The sequence below is a fragment of the Apodemus sylvaticus genome, chromosome 7, assembly GCF_947179515.1.
Source record: "Apodemus sylvaticus chromosome 7, mApoSyl1.1, whole genome shotgun sequence".
NCBI lineage: Eukaryota > Metazoa > Chordata > Mammalia > Rodentia > Muridae > Apodemus > Apodemus sylvaticus.
In genome coordinates, this window is record NC_067478.1 from 2,841,483 (window position 1) to 2,853,662 (window position 12,180).

The 12,180-nt window shown below is 46.4% G+C and overlaps 1 protein-coding gene across 1 annotated transcript in view; it reads left to right on the top strand.

Moving 5' to 3' along the window:
* The first annotated feature begins 11,846 nt into the window (after positions 1-11,846).
* The window catches only part of Ulk4 (unc-51 like kinase 4), a 293,992-nt gene continuing 293,658 nt past the window's right edge, over positions 11,847-12,180 (top strand). The window contains exon 1 of the mRNA XM_052186951.1: positions 11,847-11,989. The gene's annotated coding sequence lies outside the window, so the exon portion shown is untranslated. The remainder of the gene's footprint in view (positions 11,990-12,180) is intronic.

The following is a 12,180-nucleotide window of genomic DNA, read 5'->3' on the forward strand; positions in this document are numbered from 1 at the left end:
GATCAAACTCAGGTCCTCTGAAGGAGCAGTCGGTGTCTTAAAGGCTGAGTTATTTCTCCAACCCCTGGCAATGCATTATAAAAGAAAAAATGTCCTGGGCATGGCAACGCATACATTAATACCAGCACTTCGAGTGGAAGCTAGGGGGAAGCATATCTCTGTGAGTTCAAGGCCAGCCTGAGCTACATAGCGAGCTATCCAGGTGAGCCGGGGCTATACAGTGAGACTGCCTTAAAAAATAGTCTTGTTGGTCTGAATGGTAAGGTCACAGCTTTACAATAGTGTGTGAGGATATGCCATTGTCAAGTATACTAGGAGCCGGGAGCCTGATCCCAAGAGAAGACACCATTACTTATGATGGCCAGGGTGGGGCAAGTATCCTCACAACGTGTTACTGTGTCATAGGTGATTATCTGTTGATCAGAGCTGGGGAAAACCTATGGAGGGGACACTGCTGGTCTCTGCTCCTGTCCCCTCTCTAACCTCGTGGTCACATCTCCTCTGGCCTTGCCCTCTGTCCAATAAAGCCTGCTCTGTTCCATCAGTATCTGGGTGTTCTGGGAAACAGAAGGTTCTATTCGAGAAATTTCCACTCTTTGTTCCCTTGGGAAATGTGTGATCTGCACAGACCCCTGGGCCGCCTTCGTTGATTAGGCGTCCACGTGACGGTGTTTATGTGCCGATAAAACCCTTCACTGGTGACCACCTTCTTCCCTCACGCTGATCTGGTCGGTCAGGCTCTTCTCCCATCCAGCTTCTCACCACCTTCACAAATTAACTGCATAGCCCCTGGGAAGCTGAGTCATGAGGATTACAAGTTCAAGGCCAGCCTCAGCTACATAGTGAGCCCATATCTCCAAACAAGCAAAGACACACTGGGAACTCAGCTCAACTATAATCCCAGCACTCAGGGAGTACAGGCAGGAGGATCCTATATTCAGGGTCATGCTTGCTTCATAGCAAATACGAGACCCTGTCTCCACCCCGAAAACAACCCTCTTTCCTCTGTGTATTTCAGGGGCTACTCTGGGAGAAAGCCTTTGCTCCCAGGCAGGATATCATGCTTAACCTTGTGCTAGTCCACGCTTGAGAGGTCAGCACAGAGAGAACGCGAGGGGGTGGGGGTCGGACCTCTGAGACTGCGATTACGTCACACCGAGGAGGCGAGGAGAGGTGGGGCCGGCAGTTTCTGAACTGTGAGGAATGTGGAAAGAAAACAAAAGCCCCAGGGCTCAGCACTAGCTCGGAGAAAATTCTTCTTCCTGGGGCTTCTAAATTTATCACTTTTAGCCAATGAAGTGGTGACCCAAGATGAATAGCCTCCGGTTTCTCTTGCTGAGATTCATGAATATTATCAGCCAATGAGAGGCAGCCTCCGGAGAGAGAGACAAATAAGCCTATGAGAAGCATCCCGGGGCAGTAATAAAGGCGACTCTTCGGGCGGAATGTGACTGGAGAACTTAGTATACTTTATCCTGCATCGCCCCATGCAGGACATGCTGACTTCACAGCACAAAGGGACGGACGGACCGGTTAGCTGTAGCGATAACTTCAGGACTTCGGGAATGGGGCACACTCCGTGCCCTTCAGAAGGTGATAAGACAGCAGGGCACGTTCCGTCCACACAGGAGGACACAGTTGATGATAAAAGCCCAGCACCAAGGCAGAGTTCGGGTTGCTGCTATCAGGTGGATCTTTTCCGTAGTACTGAGTCCAGGTTGGCTTTCCATCGAAGCGGCTTCATCCTGTAATCCCAGCTCTTGGAGACAGAGGTGAAGGACTCAATGAGTTCAAGGCCAGCCTAGGCTACATGAGAAATGGCTCAGTGGGTAAAGGAGCTTCATTCCAGGTCTGAAGACCTAGGTTTGTTCCCTGAGAACTCACATGGTGAAAAGAGAGAAAAAACTCCAGCAAGCTGTCCTCTGACTCTCCCTCTCCCTCTCCCCAGCCCCCACATGCACACACACTAATATAATGTATTTTTAAAACAGACTAAAATTCTCCCAAGTAGAACTCCAGAAACTATACAGATCTCTATTCTTAAGAGGTAAAGTTAAAAAAAAAAAAAAAAAAAAACAAAAACAAAAAAAAAGAAAAACAAAATAAAATAGCCAGGATGGTGCTCCTGGGAGGAAGTGGAAGGATGATCAGAAGTCCAAGGCTATCCTCGGCTATATAACAAATTCAAGGCTAGCCTGGACTACATGCAACTGTCTCAAAAAGAGAGAGCACAAATCACCATTCTCTGTGGACCACACTGGTGAGAGTAGAAAGCCGACTTTGCAGACAGGAAAGAGGACACTGGCATTACAGACTGTGACCCACCACGTCAGAGTTGGGAACTGAACCCCGGCGCCCTGCAAGAGCACACAGGGCCATCAACCGATGAACCATCTCCGCAACCCCCGACCAGTAAAATGTAAACCACAATCGTTTTTTTTTTTTTGTTTTTTTTTATTCGATATAATTTATTTACATTTCAAATGATTTCCCCTTTTCTAGCCCCCCCACTCCCCGAAAGTCCCGTAAGCCCCCTTCTCTTCCCCTGTCCTCCCTCCCACCCCTTCCCACTTCCCCGTTCTGGTTTTGCCAAATACTGTTTCACTGAGTCTTTCCAGAACCAGGGGCCACTCCTCCTTTCTTCTTGTATCTCATTTGATGTGTGGATTATGTTTTCACAATCGTTTTTAATAAAGTTAAGAAAACCAATATATTTCAAAATGAAAAATTTTGGGTTTTTTTTGGGGGGGGGTTGGATTTGGTTTTTTCGAGACAGGGTTTCTCTGTATAGCCCTGGCTGTCATGGAACTCACTCTGTAGACCAGGCTGGCCTCAAACTCAGAAATCCACCTGCCTCTGCCTCCCAAGTGCTGGGATTACAGGCGTGCTCCACCAATGCTCGCCTTTTTTTTTTTTTTTTTTTGAGACCCACTTGTGTTATGCTTTTTGAAAAAACTGTCTTATAAGAGGATGTTTTACAGAAGACACACATAGAGTTTGTCTGGAAGTTGCCTAAAAAAGGGCATGTGGTGTTTTTGCTGGAGCAGACTCGTGAGAGAACACATGATGTTTGAAAGGGTATAAATATAACCAGACAGTGGGTGACATAGTGTGGCATTGACTTAGCTGCTCTTGACTGATCGTCGATTGTCGTGGCTTCATAGAGAGAAACACATTAAAAACTTCTGGTGGCGTTCCAGCGGCTTCTTGCCGCTTCCATGGACTCAAGCTGATTGGGAGAAACTCACGTCTTCTTCCAGGTGGAACTGCCATTGCTAATTTATGAGTGGTCTTTGTGAGTCACTCAGACTATGGCTAATTCAGATAAACTAACTTCTAATATCCTGACAACACAGATTGGATTTGCCCCCCAAAATATTTCTAGGGTTGGAGAGATGGCTCAGTATTTAGAACTGTGTACTCTTCCAGAGGTCCTGAGTTCAATTCCCAGTAACCACATGGTGGCTCACAGTTATCTATAATGAGTTCTGATGCCCTCTTCTGGCATGCAGGTGTACATGCAGATAGAGCATTCATAATTAAGTAAAAATTAAAATAAAACTCTTTTTTTTAAAAGATTTATTTACTTATTATATGTAAGTACATGTAGTTGTCTCCAGACACCCCAGAAGAGGGTGTCAGATCTCATTACAGATGGTTGTGAGCCACCATGTAGTTGCTGGGACTTGAACTCAGGACCTCTGGAAGAGCAGTCAGTGCTCTTAAGTGCTGAGCCATCTCTCCAGCCCCAATAAAACTATTTCTACACAGGTCCACATCCTTCTTTGCCCTATTAACCTTTCCTTTCCACTACCTCTGGTGGGTGGTGGGTTAGAAGGGAGGTCACAATATTTAAGTATACTTATTAAAATAGATTTTAAAATATAAGCCTACAAGCCTTACAAGTAAATCATAGTTTAAATATAAAAATAATTTGAATACTGCTTTTTAAAATCTGGAAAACTTTAGGAGATGTAGGTGGAGAAAGAAGGTAGTTCTGATTGTCTGGAGACATACATGTTTTTAGCTGTGGGGAGTGTACAAGAAGTGGTGTATCCTTGCTGCAACTAAACATACATCAAAACGCAACTGAAAGGAGAAAGGGCCCATCTGGGCTCATGGTTTCAAGGTGCCATCCACCATCGTATAGAAGGCACCATGGGAGAAGCAGCTCATGGCCAGAGGGCAAGGGTGGCTTACATCTGGTCAGAGGAGGAAGCAGACGTGGGACAGGAAGTGAGGTCAGACTATAAACCTCAAGGGCCATTCCACATTGTTCAGCTTCCTCCAGGCTGGTGCCACCTCTCACAAGTTCCACAAAGTTAAAAAACAACAGTGCTGCTGGGATACTTCACATCCAAACCATTAGAGGTATCTAAAAGAATAGCTGCAAGAGATCCAATCAACAAAGCAGGACAAAGTCAGAGCAGACCCAGCAATGTGACAAGGCCAATCCTGCTCCCAGGGTTACAGAAAACAAAAGTCTAAACATGATATTAGAAGACTTTGGGGGCTGGAGAGACATTCAGAGGCTGAGAGTGCTCTTCCAGAGGACTCCTTAGGAGAGCCCGCATCTAGCAGTTCATAACTGCCTGCAGCATCTGAGATCCCCTTCTGGCCTCCACAGGCAGCCACTGCACTTACATGTGGCACACACACACACATGCACATGCAGAGTACCCACACAGTGACTCACAACCATCTATAACTCCAATTTTGGAGCATGCAACACGCCTCCCTGGCATCCGTGGTGACCGGGCACTCATGTGGTTCATGGACATACATATAGGCAAAATACACGTACTCATAAAAAATAATTGTTTTTTTTTAAAGATAGGGTTTCTCTGTGTAACCCTGGCTGTCCTAGAACTCACCTGCAGACCAGGCTGGCCTGGAACTCAGAAATCCACCTGCCTCTGCCTCCCGAGTGCTGGGATTAAAGGAGTGCCACCACTGTCTGGCTTAAAATAACAATTAAAAACTAAAAAAGAAAAAAAGTCTCTCTGTCTCTGTCTCTGTCTCTCCCTCCCCCCCCCCCCCTCTCTCTCTCTCTCTCTCTCACACACACACACACACACACAGGAAAAGAACGTGACCTCACTGTGCTTTACATGTCTTCCCTCAGCATGCTCTCCTTTCCCTTTTCCAGTGAAATGAAGACTCTCAGGACCACCAGTGTCATGCAGAAACTCTTTCCATTGTCCTCGCTCTCTCCTGGGCTGGACCTAAGGACGCAGTGTGCCTGGGGGTCTTCCTTCCCCAGCTCGGCCACGCTGTGCCCTCTGTCTGTCCCAGCCCAGCTGACAGGAGGCTGTCTAGGCTAATTAGAGTTGATTAAGACCAAGGATGGCAATGGCATGCTAGCCAAGGCAGCCAGAGGGAAAGACGTGGTGCTGATCTGCCTGTCGCCCCAGCGCAGCAGGTCTGAGGCAGCTCCACTCAGACACCAGTCCAGAGGGAATAAAATCATAAAAATGTGAAAATGCCAGAAGGCAACCAACAAATTGGGAAAAGATCTTCACCAATCCTACATCAGATAGAGGGCTAATATCCAATATATATAAAGAACTCAAGAAGTTAGACTCCAGAAAACCGAACAACCCTATTAAAAAATGGGGTACAGAGTTAAACAAAGAATTCTTACCTGAAGAACTTCGGATGGCGGAGAAGCATCTTAAAAATGCTCAACTTCATTAGTCATTAGGGAAATGCAAATCAAAACAACCCTAAGATTTCATCTTACACCAGTCAGAATGGCTAAGATTAAAAATTCAGGAGACAGCAGGTGTTGGAGAGGGTGCGGAGAAAGAGGAACACTCCTCCACTGCTGGTGGGGTTGCAAATTGGTACAACCACTCTGGAAAGCAGTCTGGCGGTTCCTCCGAAAACTGGGCACCTCACTTCCAGAAGATCCTGCTATACCACTCCTGGGCATATACCCAGAGGATTCCCCATCATGTAATAAGGATACATGCTCTACTATGTTCATAGCAGCCCTATTTATAATTGCCAGATGCTGAAAAGAACCCAGGTATCCCTCAACAGAAGAGTGGATGCAAAAAATGTGGTATATCTACACAATGGAGTACTATTCAGCCATTAGAAACAATGAATTCATGAAATTCTTAGGCAAATGGATGGAGCTAGAGAACATCATACTAAGTGAGGTAACCCAGACTCAAAAGGTGAATCATGGTATGCACTCACTAATAAGTGGATATTAACCTAGAAAACTGGAATACCCAAAACATAATCCACACATCAAATGAGATACAAGAAGAAAGCAGGAGTGGCCCCTGGTTCTGGAAAGACTCAGTGAAGCAGTATTTGGCAAAACCAGAACGGGGAACTGGGAAGGGGTGGGAGGGAGGACAGGGGAAGAGAAGGGGGCTTACGGGACTTTCGGTGAGTGGGGGGGCTAGAAAAGGGGAAATCATTTGAAATGTAAATAAATTATATCGAATAAAAAAAATAACAATAAAAAAAATCAAAAAAAAAAAAAAAAAAAAAAAGAAAATGCCAAAGGAAGCCATGCCTTCCGGGGATCACGCAATAACTGATAATAGAGCCGGAGAGTTGGTCAAGAGCACTGGCTGCTCCTGCAGAGGACCCGCGTTCAACTCCCAGCCTTCACACAGCAGCTCACAGCCGTCTGTAACTCCAGCTTCAAGGGATGCAATTCAAGAGAGCTTTGGACACCAGGCATTTATTTATTTATTTATTTATTTATTTATTTTTGGCTTTTTTTTTTTTTTTTTTTTGGTTTGGTTTTTTTCGAGACAGGGTTTCTCTGTGTAGCCCTGGCTGTCCTGGAACTCACTCTGTAGACCAGGCTGGCCTCAAACTCAGAAATCCACTTGCCTCTGCCTCCCAAGTGCTGGGATTAAAGGCGTGCGCCACCATTGCCCGGCTAATTTTTTTTTAAGCGATTTATTTTATGCATATGAGTACACTGTAGCTGTCTTCAGACACACCAGAAGAGGGCACTGGATCTCATTACAGATGGTTGTGAACCACCATGTGGTTGCTGGGAATTGAACTCAGGACCTCTGGAAGAGCAGTCAATGCTATTAATCGCTGAGCCATCTCTCCAGCCTGACACCAAGCATTTAAAGATTAATAGTAAAGCCATGATGAAAAATCAAGGAAGAGAGATGCAGATTATGCACAACTTAGAAGTGGAGTCAAGAAACTAAACAATTGGCCGGGTGGTGGTGGCACACACCTTTAATCCTAGCACTTTCGAGGCAGAGGCAGGCAGATTTCTGAGTTCAAGGCCATACTGGTCTACAGAGTGAGTTCCAGGAGAGCCAGGGCTACACAGAGAAACCCTGTCTCGAAAAACCAAAAAAAAAAAAAAAAAAAAAAAAAAAAAAGAAAAGAAAAGAAACTAAACAATTGGTCTCAGCAAGCAAAATCTATAGTCATATAAACCCAGGGCTGTTTCTGTCACAGCAATCTACAGGTCCTAAATGCCTCAGAACGAGAGGGCTCTGAGACAGCTGTGAGAATGTGGATGTGTGGCTAGCACAAGGCTAGTCACCCCCCTTTTCATAGCAGCTGGGATTTCGTGGGCCTTTGGGTAAATCAGATAGAAACTGTTTTAGTGCAAGAATACTCCAAGGAGTTTCATGAATCTCATGGAGACAGGAAGGTGAGGGTTCAATTCACGGAAAATACTTTTCTTTTCTTTTTTTTGAGACAGAGTTTCTCTGTATAGCCCTCGCTGTCCTGGAACTCACTCTGTAGACCAGGCTGGCCTCAAAATCAGAAATCTGCCTGCCTCTGCCTCCCAGAATGCTGGGATTACAGGTGTGCGCCACCGCTGCCTGGTGGAAAATACTTTTCAATTCCTTCTCTACATTACCCCCCAACGCCTTCCCAGCTCTCCCTGTGGTAAGAGAGATGATCCTAGCATGGTCTGTCTAGGGATCGTGGCTCATCCTTTGATGTCCCCAGATTAGAATAACAGTATTCAGCATTTTATGGGTTTTCAGTCCTGTAGACCAAACCTAAGACCTAATATGTGCTAGACAAGGACTCTACTGAGTTACACCCCTCGATTTTTTTTTTTTTGTTGTTGTTTTTTTTTTGTTTTTTTTTGGTTTTTCGAGACAGGGTTTCTCTGTCTAGCCCTGGCTGTCTGGAACTCACTCTGTAGACCAAGCTGGCCTCGAACTCAGAAATCCACCTGCCTCTGCCTCCCAGAGTGCTGGGATTACAGGCGTGCGCCACCACCGCCCGGCTCACCCCTCGATTTTTGATAGTTTAAAAAATATATTTTATTGCGACAGATTTCAAACATGTATGTATGTATCTCAAGAGTCCTCTTGTATCACACTCTATTCCGTATCACCAGCTTCAAATGTCCATTGGATGCAGTCTATCTCATCGGTTCCCTCCCCACTCTGTGCAGCTATGCTCCAGCCCATACTAACTACAGATGTCAGTTTCTTCCACAGCATTTCAGCGTCTCTAGACTGCAGTGAGTCCTTTAAGGACATGCTGTTATCATGGCCTAGTAAGTGCTCACACATAATTTCTTCTTTGGTTGTTGATTTCAAAATCTCTTTTCAAGCTATATGGTTAGTTTTCATTTTGCTAAAGGTATGTCACCTTTATCAGATTTTCTCATGTTTTTTTTGGAAAGTGACATTTTAGCAGGGAAAACATCCAATAGAGCAAGTTATCAGGGCTCAGTGGCTCAAATATAATCCCAACCCCCCGGACTGCAAGGCAGAGGAGCAGAAGCCTGCTTTGCCTGTGGGAATGGAAGGCTTCTCTCTCCCCAGACTTCCTCCATGCTGTCTGTGGTATTAATAACTCTCTGCAAAAAGTCTTTCTCTGCAGATAATTAAAAAAAGAGACAAGTCTTACATGGCTTAGGCTGGACTTAACTTGTGGGCTCAATCAATACTTGTCTCTTAGCTTCCCAAATATAAGGATATCATTGCAGATAATTTTTCTTCCCTTTTTATTATAAATATTTAAACTAAAATTATGAACTTTCTCCTATAAGTACAAAAATAGCCCAAGGGAGAAAAAGTGATAACCTGGAAATAGACTTTAATGCATATTTTAAAATTTAGAGCTATAATGAGGGAGATATCAAAAATTCTTAAAGAGAGGGAGCCTCTTACTGCTAGTATAATTGCCTAATTATTCTTAGGAGTAATAAAGTTACATTCTAACTCCCTGGGTTTGCCAAACTAAATCCTAGGTGGATTAAATTATCCAATATAGAAAGGAAACAACAACTAAAAAGCTACAAATCTACTGTGTAAGAAGATACTCTTGAGCTTGAAAAGAAGTCTAAAAATAAGGTATGCTAGCTTTTATTGCCACTGTGATAGATACATGAGAGAAATAATTTAAAGGGAGAAGTTCAGGGATGGAGAGATGGCTCAGCGGTTGAGAGCACTGGCTGCTCTTCCAGAGGTCCTGAGCTCACTTCTCAGCAGCCACAGTCAGAGGATCTGATGCGTCATCTGGCATGCAGGTGTACATGCAGATAGAACACTCATACACAAAATCAATCAATCAATCAGCCAGTCAATCAACCAATCAATCTTGTGTGTGTGTGTGTGTGTGTGTGTGTGTGTGTGAGAGAGAGAGAGAGAGAGAGAGAGAGAGAGAGAGATTAATTCATCATGATGCACAGTTTCAGTCTGTGGACCTGCTGCTTCTGGTAGACCGTGGCAGGAGGGGCTGGTGGTACAGGGCTGTTTACTTCATGGTAGCCAGAAAGCTGAGAGAGTACACAGGACAAGATACCTCATAGGCCTTCCTCCAAAGACCCACTTGCTTTAGCCCAGTCCCCACTTTCATAACTACTTCTCAAAGCTAGAACAACTGTCCTGGTACATGTGGTTAAATAGCAAACTGAGGAGAAACACCAGCTAGAGAGAAAGACTTCAACATGAGTCTATGGGGTACTTTTTATCCTACTCTGTAACAGAAGGATGAGATAAAACATCAATGTCACCTACTACACAGGAATTTATCCTTGGGCTGGTGAGATGGCTCAGTGGTTAAGAGCACTGACTGCTCTTCCAAAGGTCCTGAGTTCAAATTCCAGCAACCACATGGTAGCTCACAACCACCTGTAATGAGATCGGACACCTTCTTCTGGTGTTTCTAAAGATAGCTACAGTGTGCTTACATATATTAATAAATCTTAAAAAGAAAAAAAGGGAATTTATCTTGAGACACAAAACAAAAAACAGAAACAGAGACGCTTGCCAAGTCCGATGTGCAATATAGTGTTCCTTTGGTTAGATGGCTCAGTTGGTAAGGTGCTTGCCACACCGGCTTGAGGACCTGAGTTCAATCCCTAGCAAACACATAAAACCTAAGTGTGATGATGGTGCATGCTCATAACTCTAGGGCTGGGGTGGTGGGGACGTCTGGATCCCTGGGGCTTGTTGGTTAGTCAGCCTGCCTTAACCAGCCATTCCCAGGAGCCAGTGAGAGACCTTGTGTCAAAAATAAAACTAAGGAACAGCTCCAGAGAACACCCAACACTGACCTCTAGCATCTATTCACACGCTCTCACAAACAACTGCCTTCTAAGTCAAGACAACTGCCATCTCCACCTGCTGAGTTGCTGGCCAAGGATTGTCACTGGCAAAGGATTGTCACAGCAGGTCCAGTTGACTATTGGCATTCCGTCCTGAGGGGACAGGAGGGTCTTTGGACCGTCACCTGAGCTTCCGACCATTCCTTGCAGCCATTTGTATTTTCTCCTAATTACGCGTGGAGCAGGGAGTATTGGAGAGAGATATGCAGGCTGAAAGAGCGGGGGTGGGAGGGGAGTTCCGCCCCTGTGGCTATGGGGAAGCCCTCGTCCACGCTGGGTTCGCCGTGCTCCTGTCTGCTAGCCCTCATCCGGGCTCTGTATGTCAGCCTATCAGATTCGTTGGTTCCCTAGCATGCGCTGTGGTGGAATTATACTTTGGTTTATCCTTACAAACTTAGGGTCCTAGCTCCCCACCACCACACCCCAACCCAGAAGAGGAACTTTAGCCCCACCTCCAGCCCGATCCTGGTAGCAGAATTCTGGATCAACTGAGTTGGGCTTTGTTCCTTCCACAGTTACCGCCAACCTGCCCTCACATCAGAACAGAAGTTGGAGGACTCCAGCTGGAGGCCAGCCTGGGCTACACAGTGAAACCCTCTGCAAGGAGGAAACACAGCACAACAGCTAAAGCTGCAGCGACGCTCTGGGATCAGGCAGACGTGAAAGACTAAGTCCCACCAAGATCTGCGGCGCCGGGACCTTGAAGGCTGGAGCCACGCGATTATGCTTCCTTCCCGGTGGGATCCGATCACCACCGCGCGCCGTGACTAGAGAGGCCGATCGGTCCTAACCTAGGTCGGCTGTGTCTGCAGGGACCGATGGGCTCCAGACCGAGAAGTTTCCAGCAGCGGCTCAGAGCCCGTGCCCCTAGAGACGCCAGAGGGCAGACGCGGAGGAGACTGCTCTAGCCACGCCAATTTCCGGCCATTTCCGGTCCACGCTGCGTAAGCTCAGCCAATCAGCGCCCTGCCGGAAGCGCTCCACCAGTCAGCATCATCCGGGGCTCTTCCGGCCGTTTAGTGTTGCCATGGAGATGGGATAGCGGCGTCCAAATATTGAGGGATGCTCCCAGGGCAAATCTGGGAACTGCTTCCGAGTCCCGTCTCTTTCCAGCTTCTAGTCTCCCCTTAGGCCAGCAAGATTATTTCAGAAGTGTCGTGGGGTCCTTAGTGTCGTTGGATGGGCGCGCAAACTCTTTTACTTCCGGGTTCCTTCTGGGTAGCGATCAGCCAATCAAGGTCCCGCTCCTTTTCCCGCGTCTTTCAGGTTGTCATGGTGACGCAGAGGGCTCACCCACGCGTCCAGGGGAGTTGGCCAGGTCTTCGGGTGCCTCGGTTTCCTCTGTCCAGGTTGCGGCCTCGCCGTGGCAAGGCAGAGCGCGTGCAACTCGGGTCCCCCACCATCGTGCAGGTGGGTGGGCAGCTGCGGCTCCATCCCTAGCTACATCTCTGACACGCTTCATCCTCGTCAGAGGCGCGGCCACTTCCTCCAGGACAGCAACTTATCTAAAGTCTTACTTTAAAAAAATGTTTATTTATGTCCGTGCGCACATGTTGAGTGTTTGTGGGAGCCAGAAGATGGTGTCGGATTCCCCGGAGCTT